Genomic DNA, 18935 nt, shown 5'->3' on the forward strand with positions numbered 1-18935 from the left:
AGAGGTGAGCTGGGAGGCGTTCCTATCCCAGAGGGTGCTCTGCAGAACAGTATGTCTCCATGCTACTTGACGTCTTTGTATCAAGACCAAAGGAAAACAGTTCATTTTAAGAGAGTTCATTTCTTGTCTGAAGGTTATCAGATTGACGGCTCAGATCTGGCAAAGTTCTCCGAACTCAACTGTGTTTTCAAAATCAAATGGATCTTGAACATGATACGTTCTTATGAGAGATTCTGCTCCCTTTCCTCCTAACTCTGCACTATCGAGTATCCTGGGAATGACCCTCCCTCCCAGGGTTCAACTCCACAGCACTCACTAGAGAGCACTTAAACAGCATTGGCGAGCCCTCAACTTCCTGTCACCTTTACTGGTAAGCTGGACCTGCTGATACCGATACCACTTGTCCTCCTGGATCAGTGAGGAAGTTCTTTTTTTAACACCAGCTCTTCTATCAGCATGGTGGATCCCATCCCACTATTGCAGAACACTGTTCCCCAAATCATCTCTTCTTGAAGACTTTCTCCCTCTCTGCCAGAGATTTCCCCCAATACAAATGTGTTTCCTGTTCCCATCCTGCTCCCCGCAGCTCCCCAGAGGCATCCTCTCATTTGCTCACAGCATCAGGCCCTGTTGCCAGCTCCTCACCTCCCATCTCTCCTTAACCCACCTCACCCACCCCCATCACTCTCCTGAGACTCCTCTTGCCAAGGTCCTCAGAGTCTTGACACCTACAAACCAGAGCCCTTCACCCCAAGGCTCCACTCCCCAAGTTGGCCCTCATCTTGTCCAAGGAATTGTTATTGGCCTAGCTCCTGGGGACTAATACTTACATGTGAGTTACCCTGCTCCAATCTGTGTGCAAACACTCTGTGCCCACCTTCACTGGTAGGCTGCCTGCTTCAGATTCTGAGCCGCCATGGGTCACGGCTCACCTGTATCATTCTAGTTGCTTCTTGGTCCTCTTCTCTGCCCCAACCTTCCTCCTAACTATGGTCTACTCTCCCCAAGCCATCGCCATAACCTCTTAAATTAAGAACACTGCACTCCACTGCTTAAGATCTACCATGAGTCCCCTCATCAAACTGGAATAAAACCTGAACTTCTTCCCATGGCCTGCAAGCCAAAGGGCTCTGTGAGCCGTGGCACTGCCTGTGCGGCCTCACCTCTTCCATTCTTTCCTTCATTCCTCCCACCTCACGGGCCCCCTGCTGTTTGTTCCTTGAACACACATGAAACATGTTCCTATCTCAGTCTTCGCTCTCGTTCCACTGCCTGTCATGCCAGAACTCCTTATCATCCTCGCTTTATAGTCATGTCACTGTTCAAATGTGACCTCTCTAGAGAGGCTCTTCCTCATCATTCTCAATTAGTGAGCCCCTCCCATCCCTCTCTCTTTATCCTGCTTTATTGTTTTGCTATATTGGAATCTGTTGAAGGAGAAACCAGAAATCTCTCCTGCTGCCTTTAATAGCAATTATTCTGTGATAAGAAAAAAAATGGCATCATTTTAAACCACAATGATGATTAAATTCAAATATGTGTATTTACTTTGCTTGTACAGGTTTCTCTCAAAAGATCTGATGATAATTTCAGGAATCTACTTTTGGTTAGAAACATGGCCATACCCTGAGTAGGAGACCAGTTGTTTTTTTTTTTTTTTTTTTTTTTTTGAGATGGAGTCTCGCTCTGTCACCCGGGTTGGAGTGCAGTGGCCGGATCTCAGCTCACTGCAAGCTCCGCCTCCCGGGTTTACGCCATTCTCCTGCCTCAGCCTCCCAAGTAGCTGGGACTACAGGCGCCCGCCACCTCGCCCGGCTAGTTTTTTTTTTTTTTTTTTTGTATTTTTTTAGTAGAGACGGGGTTTCACCGTATTAGCCAGGATGGTCTTGATCTCCTGACCTCGTGATCCGCCCGTCTCGGCCTCCCAGAGTGCTGGGATTACAGGCTTGAGCCACCGCGCCCGGCGAGACCAGTTGTTAAAGATGCTTTATAGATAAGAAATATCTTACCAAAGCTACGATTGCACATGGAGCTGTTAGTTTTGTGACTTGAAAAAGAGTACAGAAATATCTGAAAATACAGTTGCATTTGGGATCATCCTCGAAGGATTTCCCTGAAGAATTTCCTTGCTGAAAGAAGAAAAAAACAATATAAATATCCACTCAAGAAAACTTTTTAAGTGCTCTTAAGATGGCATTGCTCCCATTTGTGCCAACATGTCCCTTAAAATAATTTTGATGGGATAAAATGTCTTTTAGTTTTCAAAAATATAAAGAGTGGGATCTTAAAATATTTTTGGTTTCCTGTAAACAGAGATGCTAAGGTGGTCCTGTGGCTATCATATGTCTGAAGAAGGAAGTTTTAAAATTTTTATAGCATTTAAACTGATTTAAATTTAAATTGTTTTCTAATTCTATTCACAGAGATTGTGCACATTTGTCAGGACTATTTACAAATATTTATATGGTTTGCTGCTATAGAAAATTATCTTTTAAAATGACACATTTTGTTATCTGGATGGTATATTTACTCCCCTTAGCGCACTAATTAAACAAAGCTGCAAGTCAGCTCTTACTCCAGCATGCCCACTTGACAACACTCCTTATATAAGATGATTAGACACAACAGAGGCGAGACTTAAAGGTGGGTGATTTTGACTTCAGCATGAACTAAACACAACTCTATGAGACAAAAATAGAATCTCAAAGAAAGTGTCACTTACTGAAAGTGGATGTATTGGCTCGTCAAAAATAGCCAGAGATCTATTTGCATATCTATAAAATAAGAATGGGCATTTAAGAAATTAATTTGGGAATTGTCAACATCTTAGTAAAGTATCTGCTGGGAGTAGGGCATGGAGGGTGGAGGGAGATACATCTTGTTTGCTTTGGTGAAATTTGTTCACCAAAACAGTTTTTGCAAATTTTTCTTGACCTCTTTTTCTTCAGCACATAATGTCCTGAACTGTGAAATCTTTTCTACATTGATGAACCAGATTTGCCTTTAAATATTCACCGCCGCTAGCAGGCAATGGTAATAAACTACATCTGTTTTCACCCCTCTACCCTCATGCTGGAACACAAGAACATTTTATAAAGCAGTAGTGGTTGGCAATAAAGTTTTAGAGCTTTTATTAAATGTGAATGAGATTCAGATTTCCCAACTATTTCTTTATTATACTTTTATCATATTTGTTTAAGTAGTTTGAGTTACAAACTTAATTGCCTTTTTATTTTAAAAGAGGCCAGTCTTTAATGAACTTTAAAAATGTAATATATTGTGTGCTCACTTAGGAAACCAGTGGTTCTCCAAATGTGGTTTGTGGACCCTGAGATTCCCTAGGAGGCCCATGATGTCAAAACTGTTTTTTTTTTTTTTGAGACAGGGTTTTGCTCTTTCACCCAGGATGGAGCACAGTGGTACAAATATGGCTCACTGCAGGCTTGACTCCCTGGGCTCAAGCGATCCTCCTGCCTCAGCCTCCCAAGTAGCTGGAATGAAATGTGCACACCACCATGCTCAGCTAATTTTTCATTCTTTTTTGATATAGATGGGGTCTTGTCACATTACCCAGGCTAGTCTCAAACTCCTGGTCCCAAGTAATTCTCCCACCTTGGCCTCCCAAAGTGCTGGTGTTACAGGTGCCAACCACCACCTGTGGCCCAAAATGTTCTTATAAGAATACTAATTAAACCTTAGAAGCTGCTTGAAAATAAAATATAAAAATAATTTATTACTTTCTGAAAGTAGTAAGACATCGCTTGCTTTCTCACTATTCAACACTTGTAATAATTGCGTAAAAGCAAAAGTGGGTAAAACTGCTGGTTTCTCAGTATGAATAAGGGCCGTGGTACTGAATTATACTAGTATTCATTCCGCTCTTCACCGCCCCTTGCAGTTTTTATTAAAGTAGCCAGCTTCGCTTAAGAATGTCCTTGATGAAACAGTAAAAATTAATGGAGCTATTAAATCTTGACCTCTCTTTTTAGTACTCTAAGTAGAACGTTCACATAAAGCACTTCTGCATACTGAAGTATGGTTATGTTAAAGAAAAGCACTTGTGATTTAACAAGCCAATTTTTCACAGAGCACAATTTCTATTGAAAGTATGACTGACTGTCATTCTCAAAAAGAAGCCAAGTGAGTCTGTCATTTCAAGGAAAATAACAAGTATTTGTTGTCCATAATAAATCTAATGCTTTCAAGCTAAAAATCAGGACTTGGAAGACTCAATACCTACTACTGTGAGCTTGGCAGCATCTCAATCTGTGAAGACGTTTTTATAATCGTGGTGATGCTAATGAAAGTGAGTTTTTACACTATACATAAACATGAATTAATATTTTCCAAATAGCCAATGGATAATATAAAAGCCAGTAAGGGGAAAGATCCATTCAGTGTACAAGAAAGATCAGTGAGTATTAGTGGAATGAATTCATTGATATGTACAACCCCATTATAACTATTTTAATAAATCAGCACTTGTGGAGCTTTGGTGTGGTTAAAAATACCCACAATTACCTGAAAGCTTTAAAAATACACCTTTTTTGTACTATATATTTGCATGAGGCTAGGTCATCTTTTTATTGCTTCTTTACAATAAATTGCAAACAGGACATAAGCAAATACACTGTGGGACCCTCGAAAATTTCAGAGTGAACAGCGTCTTACAGACCAGCCCACAGATGACTCACTTTCACACTGTGAAATATGCACTCTACAGCTTATGTGTACAGTTAACACCTAACAGTGTGTGTCATATTATACAAAGTGATGAGCTGGAGTAACAAGGCAGGTTTTCAAAGAGCTCACCTGTGCTTTATGTTGTAATATATTGCCAAAGTCACACTGTGGAGGGAAAAAAAAAATATTTTTAACTACTGACTTTATCACTTGTTTGGCCTGAAGATATGTTTTTAAAACGTGGAGGAAGGAATCTTCTCAGTGGCCCTGAAATCCTCTCATTCAAAGCAGTACTATATGAGCCCGTTTCTTTTGTTTTAGCTCCCTGGATTTATAGCGAAAATAGGAGAACCAAACTGCTAGGCAATGTGCTGTTAGAAGACGTTTCTGCTGATGGTTAGTGTGTATACATAATTACATATTTTCCCTGTCATTTGCTCTTCTACCCATAGAACCTGTAATCTTGTGCAAGTCACTTACATCCATGTGTACATATGCTTATATTTAGGCCATACAGTAATGTTTTGCTTTTTAAGTGGCTAGGCCCTACATTTCAACTGATTTAGTTCACCACCATCTACTCACCCATTTATCATTATTTCCCTAAAAGCACATCATCAGTGTGCTTTATACCAATTAAAGTAATTTAAAATCACCTATACATAATTATTAGCAGGAAATTTATTAGTAAACATAATGCACACAAAAATCAATGACACTTGTAACTATCCTGAAATAAGTGGCACTAAACACACAGTGTAACACCGCATCGTACAATATTCATGACAAATATTTCCACATTAGTTTAAACAAAATATTAGTGAACAAATACAACTCTTCAGATGTATGTTACTGTGGTCCTAAGTCATCCTCAATGTTGTGTGTCAGCAAACAGGGGCTTCTCCTGGATAAGTTCTGTGCTTCCATTTGCCCTCAGCATTTAAAATGAGGCTCAGAATAATTTGAGAAGGCAAATTTGAGTTGTAAAAAGTAGGCCTTACAACATTATTAGCATCTAAGATGGATATTTCTATAGTGCCTCAAACAGTTTCATCTCCAAATTGATTTTAAAATCACAGAATTGGAAGTTACATGCTGAAAAGACCACTGAACCTTACATGACACTCCATGAACCACCCATTTTGCAAATAAGAGAACCAAGACTTCAAACTAATTTGCCCAAGGTCCCCACATAGTGCTTTTGTGAACTGCAGGTGTTCACAAAATCCTATGGTATGGTTTCAATTTAAGCATATGCACACATACATAGAAATGACTCACACAGAAGAAAGGCTCTATGGGTAGAAAGAAGAGCAAATGACAGGGAAAACGTGTAATTTATATGTTAGAACCATCACTCCTCCATGCAAAGGAAGTAGTGGCCCCCATGTTTGCTGCCCACTGGATCACCCAAGGAGCTTTAAAAACAGCCTCACCACCAGCTGGAGATATTGTGATTTAGTTGGCGTTGGACATGATTCGGGCATCAGGGTTGTTGGTAAAGTTCCCCAGGTGATTCCAATGTGCAACAAAGTTTGGGAATGACTGAGTTAGGGTTAAGGTCAGAATCATCTGGGATGCTTTTATTCATATAATGATGCCTCACATACTTAAGCATTTTTCTAAAAGGCTTGGGAGTGCCCAGAGATGGAGGGAATGTGGAACTGGGAAGACGCATGTGTTTGCAGACATATATTTTAAAGAAACAGCTATACATGATTCTAATATGGCCCAATCATCGCTTTGAGAACAATGGACTAGTAACCATGAAAAACATTTTTCAAAATCTTTCCAAAAAGCCAATTTACTATATTAATTTGCTCAGTAAACCATTATTTCATCAAAAGTAAATATACCAGATGATCTCTTCTAAAATTTGAGAGCAAATTAAAACTAACTGTACTTCAAAAATAGACTTCTAGGCCAGGTGTGGTAGCTCATGCCTGTAACCATAGCACTTTGGGAGGCTGAGTTAGGTGGATTGCTTGAGCCCAGGAGTTTGAAACCAGCCTGGTCAACACAGTAAAACCCTGTCTCTAAAAAAGAAAAGAAAATTCTATTTTAAAAACACTTGCAGGAATTAGGGTGTGCTGGAAGAAAAAGCAGAACCTCTACTTGTTTGAGCAAGGTGAAGCTTAAAACTCCTTTTGAATGGCATACTGAAACATCAGAATCTTTTGAAATCAGAAGAAACCAGGGACTCTAGCCAAAACAGAGTGAGTTTTTACTTAAGGCTGAATACAAACATTAAGTGATGACTCCATAGAGGCCAAAGCTCAGGGCTTTAAACATTGGTGGAGTCCAGTTCCTGCTGAAACACAATTTGATCTCAATAGTTGTTATATATGAGAGAGGGAAGTGATATTATTATGAGCGTAAATTTACCATTTATAATTAAAGTAGAAGTTGCTGACAAATTAGCGTAAAAAGCAAGTAAAATGGAAACAAAATTAAGCTTGTACACTAGTCATGGTTATAGACTGGAAAGTTACTAGGGATAAGAACATTAATATTCTGAGGGAGTACCTCTCAAACTGTTTTCCCGAAAATCAACACTCATAATCTAAGGAGACGTTAATAATGTTCCCTGGACACATCCAATGGAACTGGGCTTTGTTGTGGCTTTTTAAATAAACTCGAACCCATCCTTCGAGGGTGCTTTGAAAAGACATGTCTGATTGTGGCCTATGAAGTGCTCATGCATGATGGGAACAGTTAAATGCAGATACACTGTGCACCACTGGAGGACAAGCTGTTCCGTCTTCCAAGAGTAGTTTCCAAAGTAGCACCCATGGTCTTAGGCCTGTAGCCCATAAAGAACTAATAATTTTTCCCAGAAACATCCAATAAAAGGCACCTCTCCTTCCCATTGCGTTCAACACTGTCATAACATAAATGCATCAAATGAATAGCTATGGTTTTTCTGGGGTTGTTTATTTGGTAACTGGCTTTCTCTTCTACCATAGTTTCTAAGATTATTATTTAGAAGATTATTATTATTATTTAGAAGATTATTATTTATTATTTCTAAGATTATTCTAATCACAGTTTCTAAGATTAAAAGAGAAACAGAAAATTCATATTTAGGTCCTGGAAATCCATATATCATTGAAATCAGTTTCTTAAACTGCTTGCTGAAAAGGGCAACCAAATGGCTGAAATGATAGAGGATGGCCGGGATGCTTTTAGCATATGAGGGTTTGTCACTCAGCCCTCGAAAACCTCATTGTACTCACCTTTCCAGTGTGTGTCTAAGATCAGGTTTGCTGACTGTGCTGTTATCTAGCAATATGGTGGAACATGAGCTGTATTTTCTATCAAGATGCCATGGAGGTATCTGAAGGAGAAGGAAGATAGAGGAAAATGTTTGCAGCAGGCTGAACTTACAACAGTGTGGGCTTTCTACCTTAGTAAAAATGTCAAACAATAAAGCATTAAGGTATTTCTTATACCCCGTGACCTGCCTGAATGTGGTATCATGAGCAGCTCTATGGGAAACTCACTGGAGGTGCGTAACTTCTGCAGATGATGTTTGAGGACTGGGTTATGAAATTCTGCCCTTGCTATGATACCAATCATCAAACCTGGAAAGCCTCTATTATGAATTCCCCTTACAAATAATGGGAAAAGTTTAAAATAAGATTTCCTGCTTTTTTTTTATTATGCAGTTAAAAGCAGCTATTTTCTATTTCTTTTATTCATTAACTACAATGAAATGTTGTACATTAAATAATACTGGCACGGGGCATTTTTATTGCAGTAAATAAAGACCTCATACTACATTCACTAAATTACTAATCCTAAGTCACTCATTCAAGAGACAGTGTGATGGAACCAGCGTTTTAGAGTCAGAGACTCTGTGTCCCAGGGCGGCTAGTGACCAAACAAGTCAGTGGCCATAGATTTCTCTGGGCCTGTTTCCTTGGTGGAAGATAGAAAAAGTACTGCTTTAAGATGCTCTCACACCTAAAAATCAGATGATGGAAACAGCTTTGGGAATTTAACTTTCACTTCATGTTTACATAAGACTGCTGTTATATTACTCAAATGAGAACTTCCGAGAATACTTTGCATTCATTTCAAAAGTTGATTGATTTTAGTCTGTAAGTTATTTGACACACATCATGGCACTGTCCTGCCTCACTCATGCTGCTCTCTGCCCAGAATGCCAATTTCTTCCCCCCTTGTCCCAGCAGGTTTCACCTCCTCTGCCTTCTGGGATCCCTCTGCCAGCAGCCACACCACAAAATATTTCCCATTTTGTGTACTCGTTGGTCTAATGCACCGTGTGTTACTTGATAGCAATTGTCTGCAGAGTATCCCCCTGGTGAGAAAGTCAGCCTCTCCAGGGGAGGGAGAGCCCTTCCTCTCCTACCTGCAGCTGCTGAGCACAGGATGTGGGAGAAATTAAGGCGTTCAATAAGTGCTTGGCAAATTATTTAAATCAGTTACAATTTGGAAGGTAAATCTTCCTACAGTTATAAATCAATGAAAATTTATCTGCAGTGCTATCAGAGAGATGACAATGAATCTTTTGAGCCTTCTAAAAAATAAACTATCTCTAAAACACTTTAAAAGTATCTATTCATTTGTCAAGAGTGCAATAGTCAATATGGAAACTGCCTCATCTATGTTAGGAAAATGCATTTCTTGGCCAGGCACGATGGCTCACTCCTGTAATCCCAGGACTTTGGGAGACTGAGGCGTGTGGACCACGAGGTCAGGAGTTCAAAACTAGCCTGGCCAAGATGGTGAAACCCCGTCTCTACTAAAGATACAAAAATTAGCCAGGCATGGTGGTTGGCGTGCCTGCAATCCCAGCTACGCAGGAGGTTGAGGCAGAGAATTGCTTGAACCCGGGAGGCAGGGTAGCAGTGAGCCTAGATCATGCCACTGCACTCCAGCCTGGGCAACAGAGCAAGACTCCGTCTAAAAAGTAAAAAAATTTAAAAATAAAACTCTTTCTTAATAATAATGCCAGTAACCAAATCCCTGGCACCAAATAGTTGAAAAGATCAACAGCATTATTTAAAACCACAAAATACCTGTTATTTTAACTTAAAAAAAAAAAAAAACTCAGATGAGCCTTCTTGGGATATGCTTGTCTGCATCATGTTATCACCCTCTTCCGTCAGGGTCTCCCCCAGGTACGTGAAAGACAGGGTAGGGAGAAGATCTAGTGGTTGTTTATAAAAGTACACAGCATTTGAAAACTGCCTATAGCCAGTAATCAGAAATATCCATACAGTCTAACACCATTTTGCTTGTTTCAGATGCTTTTTACTGTAAATTCACTTATTTCTTAACAAAAATTCCAGATGTTTTTGAACAATATTACTATTTGAAGGACAAAATTCTTCTTCAAGGTAGAAATGTTTTAACTCTAGCTAAACTCTTATGTCTCTTAAGCTACTCTATTAATGTGTATACTTTACATTAACAGTGTATGTGGGTCAATGAATATACTTTGACTGTCTCAAAAAACAAATATAGCATGAAAAATGAAAATTGACTCATTCAGATACTTCTATTCAAAGTGAAAGAAGGTATCCCTTAAGGTCACTACTATTAGGGGTAATACAGCATAATATTACATGATAACAAAACTCGATTCTGAGAAAAAATCCATTTATGAGAATAAAAAGAACAGGAAAATAATACATCAAAACACAGACTAATTGGTATAGCTTTAGGTGATATCTGTCCTCATTTTCTTCTATTTAACATTTCTTATAATGAATGCATCTTGGATTGTGGATTTTTTTGAGAGGAAGTCTTGCTCTGTTTCCCAGGCTGGAGTGCAGTGGCCTGATCTCAGCTCACTGCAACCTCTGCCTCACATGTTCAAGCAATTCTCCTCCCTCGGCCTCCCATGTAGCTGGGATTATAGGCATGTGCCACCATGCCAGGCTAATTTTAGTATTTTTAGTACAGATGGGGTTTCACCATATTGGCCAGGCTGCTCTCAAACTCCTGGCCTCAAGTGATCCCCCAAAGTGCTGGGATTACAGGTATGAGCCACCGACATGGTGACTCTCAGGATCACTTTTTTCTCCCCACTTTTTTACAAGACATATTTCAGATAGTTTTTAAATAATTAATGACTTTTAACTAACTTAAAAATTTCTAACACTTTGTGCACTAACAGAACAGCTCCATTTATGTTGCACAGCAATGGGACCACATGGCATGTATGGAGTTTGGATAGAATTCTTACATAAGGCCTGAGTGGAAAAGTGTAATATGCTTATTGTAGGTAAAAATAGAAATTGTCTGAATTAATGTAATAATTATGTCAAATTTAAACTTAGATTTACACTTACATATAGGTTCTAAATTTGGATTAAATATGATGTATTGACCAGAAATTTATTTTCGCTTCTTTCTGAAATCTCATTAGCATTCGTCATAAAATAAACATTATACACAGGACCAGGAGACAGGATTGACGGCAGATGATTCTGAGTCAATGCTGCAAGGTGAAAAGCAGACAGAGGAGTGGCAACTGACATGGAAGCACAACTTTGGAGCTGACAGGGAGTGACTTGAACAGAAACAAGCAATATTGTTTGTTTTAAAGAACACAACCCAGGCTCCAAACTCAGAGGCACATGGTACCTGGGAAGGTAGGGTGAAACATACAACAGAAGCCAGCAAGGTCAACTGTAAATCTGTGCTTAGAGCCCCAAGTCCACCTCTCCTCTCAAAAGGAATTTGGATGTGTATTATCTGGATATATTATACCTGAGGGTATCTGAGCTCAGAGCTTTTATTCCCAGGACTAAAACCTGGGAAATAGGAACAAATTGCACACAAAGTTAAACTGCACCTTCCTTCCCAAACCTGATTCTGGAAAGCCAGCAGCCAGGCTGGCACTGCCAAGGCAGAAAATTGGGAGACCGTTTTTGGAAGAAAACTGAAACATCATACCCTCACATAATACACTGATGTCCCCCAAATGAAAAGCTGGCTCGACTTCCAAATCCCCACAGTGAGACCCCTCGGGGAACAAAGGTCCTGCTTCCAATTAGAGCAAGCCAAAGACCACCACGCATTTGAGGGAAACCCCCAATGACAGATCAAAACAATAGGAGAAATGAATTCCTGGGACCAGCAAAAATTCAGGAGCAAAATTATTTTTAAAAATCTTAAAATGTCCTTAAGGAGTTAAAAAAAATCAATAGAACAGTTAGTGGAGAAAGTCAAAGAATCTCTAAGAAGCAGAACAAAAGACAAATTGGAAAATAAGAGGGGAAGAAATTAAAGATCAATACAGAAATACTGGACTAGGAGGCCCAACATCTGAATCATAAGAATACTAAAATAATAATAATAATAAAACAGAGAAAGTAGGAAAATTCTCTAAAAGAGATAGTCTGCACACTTAGTGGCCACAATAAAATGTCCCCTCCAGGCTTTATTATACAATTTCAGAATGCCAGGGATAGAGAAGGTCCAAAAAAGCTTGAGAAATGTAAAAATTGGTTACGTATGATGTACCACACAATGGTAACAGTTTCAAGAACAGTATAATGAAAGCACAATAGAAAATTGTCTTCTGAGCCATGAAATTTAGTTTTCACTCTAGAATTTTATACTCTATAACAGAGGAGGGGTTTTGAGAGAGGCTAGAATTCTATATATGTGTGTCCATGAGCCTTTCCTCGGAAACTGTGCTCCAGCATCACTGGGAAGTAACACAAGACAGAGGGCAAGGCACAGTCTAGGACTCAGGGATCCAACATGAGTGGCAGAAGAGTTTGAAGAGGGCTTCTGGGCAAGCAGGCCCAGGACAGCCTAGGGAAACATAGACTATCCTGGAGGAGGATAACCAGAGGCCAAGGAAAGTCACTTCAAGAAAAAACATGGAACATATGCTTTAGTAGGTAAAATATTATTTTTTGATAGGCATGTAACAAATGTCACAACACTTGGGGAAAGAAGAACTGTTAAAAAAAAAAAAAGAAGGCAAAGGAACATAGTCGGAAAATTAATTCCACACACAAAATAATGAAGGATGTGAAAACAAGGAGGCCAGTTGGGGTCTAATGGTCGCATTTGGCTTTATGAGCTATCACGGGCTAGGAAAAAGGGGGTTATCTGGGGGAAGTGCAGAAGTGCTTGAATTTAAGAGAAAGAATGAAGCATGTACAAAGATGAGGCACAGTCAGAATACTCTATGACTCAGCAGTGAATAATATGTGCTTAGTCATAATCATGTAAATACCAATTAATTATTTAATAAAAAATGTGTTAGAGGTGGAAGAAAGAAACAGGGAGGTAAATAAGGTTACAGTGGAGTGAGGAAGTTACGCTTTCACCTGCTATGACAAGAAGTCAGCAGAAAGTGTTGAAGAAAAGAAAATGGACTTAGTTATTTTTTATTTGATTTGATTTAAAAAGATTAATTTTCTTTTTTTTTTTTTTGAGACGGAGTTTCACTCTGTCACCCAGGCTGGAGTGCAGTGGCATGATCTCAGCTCACTGAAACCTCCATATCCTGGGTTCAAGCAATCCTTTTGCCTCAGCCTCCTCAGTAGCTGGGATTACAGGCGAGCACCACCACACCTGGCTAATTTTTATATTTTTAGTAGAGGCAGGGTTTCACCATCTTGGCCAGACTGGTCTTGAACTCCTGACCTCGTGATCCACCAGCCTTGGCCTGACAAAGTGCTGGGATTATAGGCGTGAGCCACCGCATCCAGCCAAAAGATTAAATATTTAAGGCAGATCTTTATATCACAACCAAATTATGTAACTTAAATGTCAGACACCCTTAAAAATGGGCACAATAAACCAAAGACTTTCCTGTATAAATCTGATGCTTAGGAAAATAGAAGAGATTTAGAAAATCCGCCAAAAAAGGATCATGCTAACAGCACTGGCTCCCTGTTAAATTTTTAACGAATCTTGACAGACTTTTAATTCAAACAATTGATTTCTTAACTTTTCAAAAGCTTACTTACATGATATAGGCGAGAGGTCCTCTTTTCTTGCACTAAGAATGAAAAAATAAATCAATTCTGGTGTAAATACTATAGAAAAAACGTAGTTGCTAATCATCTGATTATCACTATAGAAAAATGCGACAAAATTCCACTTTAAAAAATTCTTACCAACAAAATGTATAATTTAAATAATCTGGCATGATTAATCTCATAAAGTAAAATCTAAAAACATAGTTTTATTTTTGACCTAACAGATATTCTATTACATAAAACTGAAAGAATCCCCATGTACACAAGGAAAGGCAAAACCAATTAGGGAACATATGTGCCCTGCAAATCTCATGTTGAAATGTAGTCTCCAGTGTTGGAGGTGGGGAAGTGTTTGGATCATGGGGGCAGATCCTTCATGAATGGCTTAGCGCCATCCCCTTGGTGATGAGTGAGTTCCTGCTCTGAGTTCATGCATAATCTTCTTGGGTTTTTGTTGTTGTTGTTGTTGTTCTGAGACAGCGTCTCACTCTGATGCCCAGGCTGGGGTACAGTGGCATGATTATGGTTCACTGCTACCTTGACTTCCTGGGCTCAAGTAATCTTCTCACCTTAGCCTCAAGAATAGGAGGGGCTGCAGGCATGCACCACCACACCTGGCTAATTTTAAAATTTTCTGTAGAGACAGGGTCTCACTACGTTGGCCCAGGCTGGTCTCAGACTCCAGCCTCAATTGATCTGCCTGCCTCAGCCTCCCAAATACTGGGGTTACAGGCGTGAGCCACTGCACCAGGCCTGATCTGCTTATTTAAAAGCATGCAGCACCTCTCACTCTCTCTTGCTTCTTCTCTCACTGTGTGAAAAATGACTTCTTCACCTTCCACAGTGATTATTAGCTTCTTGAGGCCCTTGCCAGAAGCAGATGCTAGCACCACACTTTCTGTACAGCCTGTAGGACTGTGAGCCAATAAAGTCTCTTTTCTTTATAAATTATCCAGTCTCAAGTATTCCTTCATAGAAATGCCAAAATACAGGACAGATGAGAAATTCAGCTAATAAAAAATGTACCTATTGTACATCTGAACCCCTAAGTAGTAGTGTTTTCTGATTCTACATTTACACATAGTTTACTTTCCTTACCAGGATCTAATAGCTGACAGCTCTAAGAACCAGTTTCTGGCCAGGAGCCAATCTCCAGATGCACTAGAATCCCTGCAAGCATCCCAAATGACTTATCGCTCATCTATTAATATGTTACTGAAAAAATAAATGGGTCTTTACACAACTGAAAAGTAGCCTATCTTAAACTCAAATGTTAAAATGAGTGTGCCAACCTAATTGAACACGGCATCCTCAGCGCACAAAACCATTTTGTTCTAACACAGGTCAGAAGAATAAAAGCTACAAGGGGGAATTGGGCCACGCTTTGTTCCCTACAACGCCTCCGCCTTTGAAGTTAAACTGGTCTCACGGACACACATTTCTCACTGCTGAAGAGACGGGGACATGGGGTAGGTTTTCTTCCACTTCCATACACTCCATGTGTGAGAAGCCCATGGCTCTGGAAGAAACTGAGAAATACAACAATCCTAGCCGGAAGTTACCAGCTCAAGACAGGCAAAGTCCACACAAACTATAAAAATGCAGGGGAGAAACCCATTTTGTATTGTGCGGCATTCCTTCAGATGTTATTATAGAACCCCCACTTCTTCTATTCCTACTGTTGAAATTGACTGAAAAACATGGTGTATGGCATTTTTGAAAATAAAGTAAGATTTAGCAGAATGTTACAAATATAAGGAGGAGTACAGAAAAATCCTACAGTTCTAATTCTCTTCCTAAAACAAGCAGGATGTGGAAACTTTACACTACTTTCACACACTAAGGCTAACCTGGAAAACAGCACAGGCCATGTGTACATTTCCATTACATTCGAGTGAAAAAGTTCTGAGTAGCATGAACATGGATGTGATAGGCTCATGTGCTTGGAGCATTGTGCAAAAAGGAGGCCAACAGCACAGATTCAATCTAGAACAACAAATTCTTTTGATTTGTTCAAGTGAAATCCAAGCTGTGCCCTAAATCCTATCACTCATCATCAAAATGTACTCTTTGGAACAAGGGAAAAAGGGCAAAGACCTATGAAGAAAAAGGCATATATCCATAACTACTACACTAAATCATGTGGCCCATTAATTGCATTGATAAAAATGTTGCCAAAGGTATAAACACAAAGTCTGCAAGTTTCCATGAACAGTGACAAGTAAAGGAAATTATGTCACCTATTAAAATAAGATGAGTAAATATATTAAATATTAAAACATTTTAACTACTATCTGAGTTCCTCTAAATACTTTCTGTAATACACAAAACAGAAAGTTTGTAGTTTTTTGCTTGGAGGAAGAAGCAATATTGTCTTACCACTCATTTGATATTTTCTCAGGAAGAGTGTGCTTTCCCTTGGATGGTCAGAAGCAAAATCTGTAGAGGAAGAAGGAAAAATGTAATAATTTAAGTGAGTAGAAAAGATAATTTTTAAAGCTACACATCCATTTTAATCACTTTTAACAATCTTGAGAAAAGTTTTAGTAATAAATGTGAAGAAAATAAATGCCACAATGTCACAGTTCTACTGGAGAATGCAAAAAATCACAGAAGTTCTCCACATATGTGGAATAAAACCGGGCTGTGTCTGGGGCTTCTTTTTTAAAATTTGCACCTAAATAAACTGATGCAACTTGTAGATGAATTATACACATGCCCTCCTCCTTCTTCTTATCAAATACACCCATCCTCCTCTATGCTGCTATTACCAGCACATTTCAGGGAAAGTCTCAAGCAGCAAGTGATGCTGTGGTCAATTACTGTCAGACACCGGCTTGATATGTCAAATATGTTAAAACAAAGAGCTATTTTGGGCAAAAAATACTTTTTTAAAGAGACAGGGTCTCACTCTGTTGCCCAGGCTGGCGTGGTGCAATGGTGCGATGGAGCCAGCAGAGCTTACTGAAGCCTCACACTCCTGGGCTCAAGAGATCCTCTTGCAGCTGAGACTATTGGTGCAAGTTACCACATCTGGCTAATTTTTGACCATGTTTTTTTTCGTAGAGACAGGGTGAAATGAGACATACATGGAAATGTGCTGTAAATCCTAAGGAATGATATAGTCTGTTTTGGACTCTCATCCAACACTACCCATCTATCACCTAGTGTATAAAACCACTGAGTGGCTTACCTTACACCACCAAACAAGGAACAACATTCACAAGTACCAAAGTTTAAAGAGAAGAGCTGTGAGACACTTCCTCTACAGAAATGAAATCTGTAGCATACATTTTCTATTTTGAAAACTTAGTTCTCCGCCAGCCTGGGGGGATGAGAAAGGGGCCAGAACTGGGCACTGGGGCAGGGAGGAAGAGAGAAACCGCTAGATGCTGCAGGGAAAAAGAATGAGGGAGAGGGTGGGCAGGCAAGAAGCAAGGCCAGCCTGGTCTCTGGGCCTAGGAAAGCTGGCTAGAGGCAGAAGGCAGGAGCCCAAGGCTGTGGATGCCTCTAGTGGGGACCCTGGGTCAGCGGCAGCCAAAGGCACGCCTGAGGGCAAACAGTATCAGTCGCCTCCTTACCTTTGGGCATCTCCTGGTCGCCAACGTGCTGCAGGTCATGGCCCTCTTGGGCTCCGAAATCAGACTGGGCAGGCTCCACAGCAGGGGGGTGTGGTGCCACTGCCACCTCCGCCTCCGTGATGTTACAGCTGCAGGGCGGTTCCGTCCACTGCACCCCGGGCTGGCTTTGCTTGGGACTGGCATTGGGGAGCAGCATGTTCCATCTGTGGCGCCTCCGCTCCTCTCTGCCTTGGCCTGCACCTCTGCTTGACGATGCCTCATAGATTTCAGCGCTGCAGGACAACTCCCCAGACCCCCTGTGCTGGCCCCGCTTGGGGCTGGCATTGGGGAACAGCATGTTCCATCTGCTGTGCCTCCGCTCCTCTCTGCCTTGGCCTGCACCTCTGCTTGCCACCGCCTCATAGATGTCAGAGCCACAGTACAGCTCCGCAGACCCCCTCGATAGACCCTGCCTGGGGCTGGGGTTGGTGCCCAAGCAACAGCTCAGCGTGTTCCCCATGGGGTAGCCCCGCTCCTCTCCAGCAGCTTGGGCCTTCCCTTGCTTCCAAGTCTGCAGAGCTCAGCACTTCCACCGCTTCTCAACAACGGCACGCTGGCAGGGCCAGCCCCTGGCTATGGGGCTGCACCCCACTAGCAGCCCGCACCCGCCTCTGCCGCCTCCGCTGAGCCGACTTGCCTGCAAGGGTCCCTTGGGAACCTGCTTGGTTTATTTAGAATGGGTCTAGATGCAAGAAGCCTGATAGCTGTGATTGCGGAGAAGAGAGCACACAGGGAGCTCCTTCTACTTCCACTGCTTCCCACCAACTGAACAAGGTTGCCCTGCCAACCGCCAGAGCTCCCTCCTGGTTCCCAGGAACCAATCAGACCCAGAGTCCCCTCCACGCGCCCGCGCCCCCATTGTGATGTGGGAGCCTAGGTCCCTGGCTCACCAGGCCCCGCCCTGCTGGCAGCCCCGCCCCCACCTTTCATTCATTGCTGGCTGCTGGGAGCTTTCAGGTTGCTCCACTGTGAGGGAGTTCCTAGAGATCATCACTTTACAATGAATTACGCTAAAATTACTGTAACCAAATCTGCTTCATGCCTTATCTGGCATCCAAAGAACGCCCTTTCCCCTGTGGCCTGTGAGGTTTTTAGAAACTAGAGAGACCCAGGTGCTTTCAGAAAAAGCATTGCCATGAACTTAGTCTACTCTGTGATGTCCACTTATATTTTCAATATATATATAGATTCAACACATATATATTCAATTTACACTTTTGGAAAATAACACACATATTCAATCAAACAAGAGTAATAGGGGAAATTTCCTAAAATTTATGCACTAAGTACATCACATTTTTCTAATTATCACTTTGATAGAGCAACTTAGAATCTATGGTTTCAGCAAATGAAGACGCTTATATAAAAGAGAACCAGGCCAGATGCGGTGGCTCATGCCTGTAATCCCAGCACTTTGGGAAGCCAAGGAGGCCAGATCATGAGGTCAGGATATCGAGACCATCCTGACTAACACGGTGAACTCTGTCCCTACTAAAAATACAAAAAATTAGCTGGATGTGGTGGCACATGCCTGTAGTTCCAGCTACTCGGGAGCTGAGGCAGGAGAATCTCTTGAACCCAGGAGGCGGAGGTTGCAGTGAGCCCAGATTGCACCACTGCACTCCAGCCTGGGCAACAGTGAGATACCGTCTCA

The 18935-nt window shown here is 41.0% G+C and overlaps 1 pseudogene across 4 annotated transcripts in view; it reads right to left on the reverse strand.

The window, feature by feature from the left end:
• Window positions 1-18714, reverse strand: part of LOC114674388 (Putative cyclin-Y-like protein 3) — a 28016-nt pseudogene extending 9302 nt beyond the window's left edge. The window contains exons 1-7 of one of the 4 annotated variants that reach the window (XR_013411741.1): window positions 17243-18714; window positions 16041-16100; window positions 13650-13681; window positions 7920-8020; window positions 4813-4848; window positions 2723-2774; window positions 2010-2129 (exon numbers count right to left, since the gene is read on the reverse strand). The product of XR_013411741.1 is annotated as a Putative cyclin-Y-like protein 3, transcript variant X1 (transcript). The remainder of the gene's footprint in view (window positions 1-2009; window positions 2130-2722; window positions 2775-4812; window positions 4849-7919; window positions 8021-13649; window positions 13682-16040; window positions 16101-17242) is intronic. The other 3 variants (XR_013411742.1, XR_013411743.1, XR_013411744.1) reach the window with 3 other exon arrangements.
• Window positions 18715-18935: the final 221 nt, after the last annotated feature.

This window comes from Macaca mulatta, chromosome 20 (assembly GCF_049350105.2).
Source record: "Macaca mulatta isolate MMU2019108-1 chromosome 20, T2T-MMU8v2.0, whole genome shotgun sequence".
Taxonomy (NCBI): domain Eukaryota; kingdom Metazoa; phylum Chordata; class Mammalia; order Primates; family Cercopithecidae; genus Macaca; species Macaca mulatta.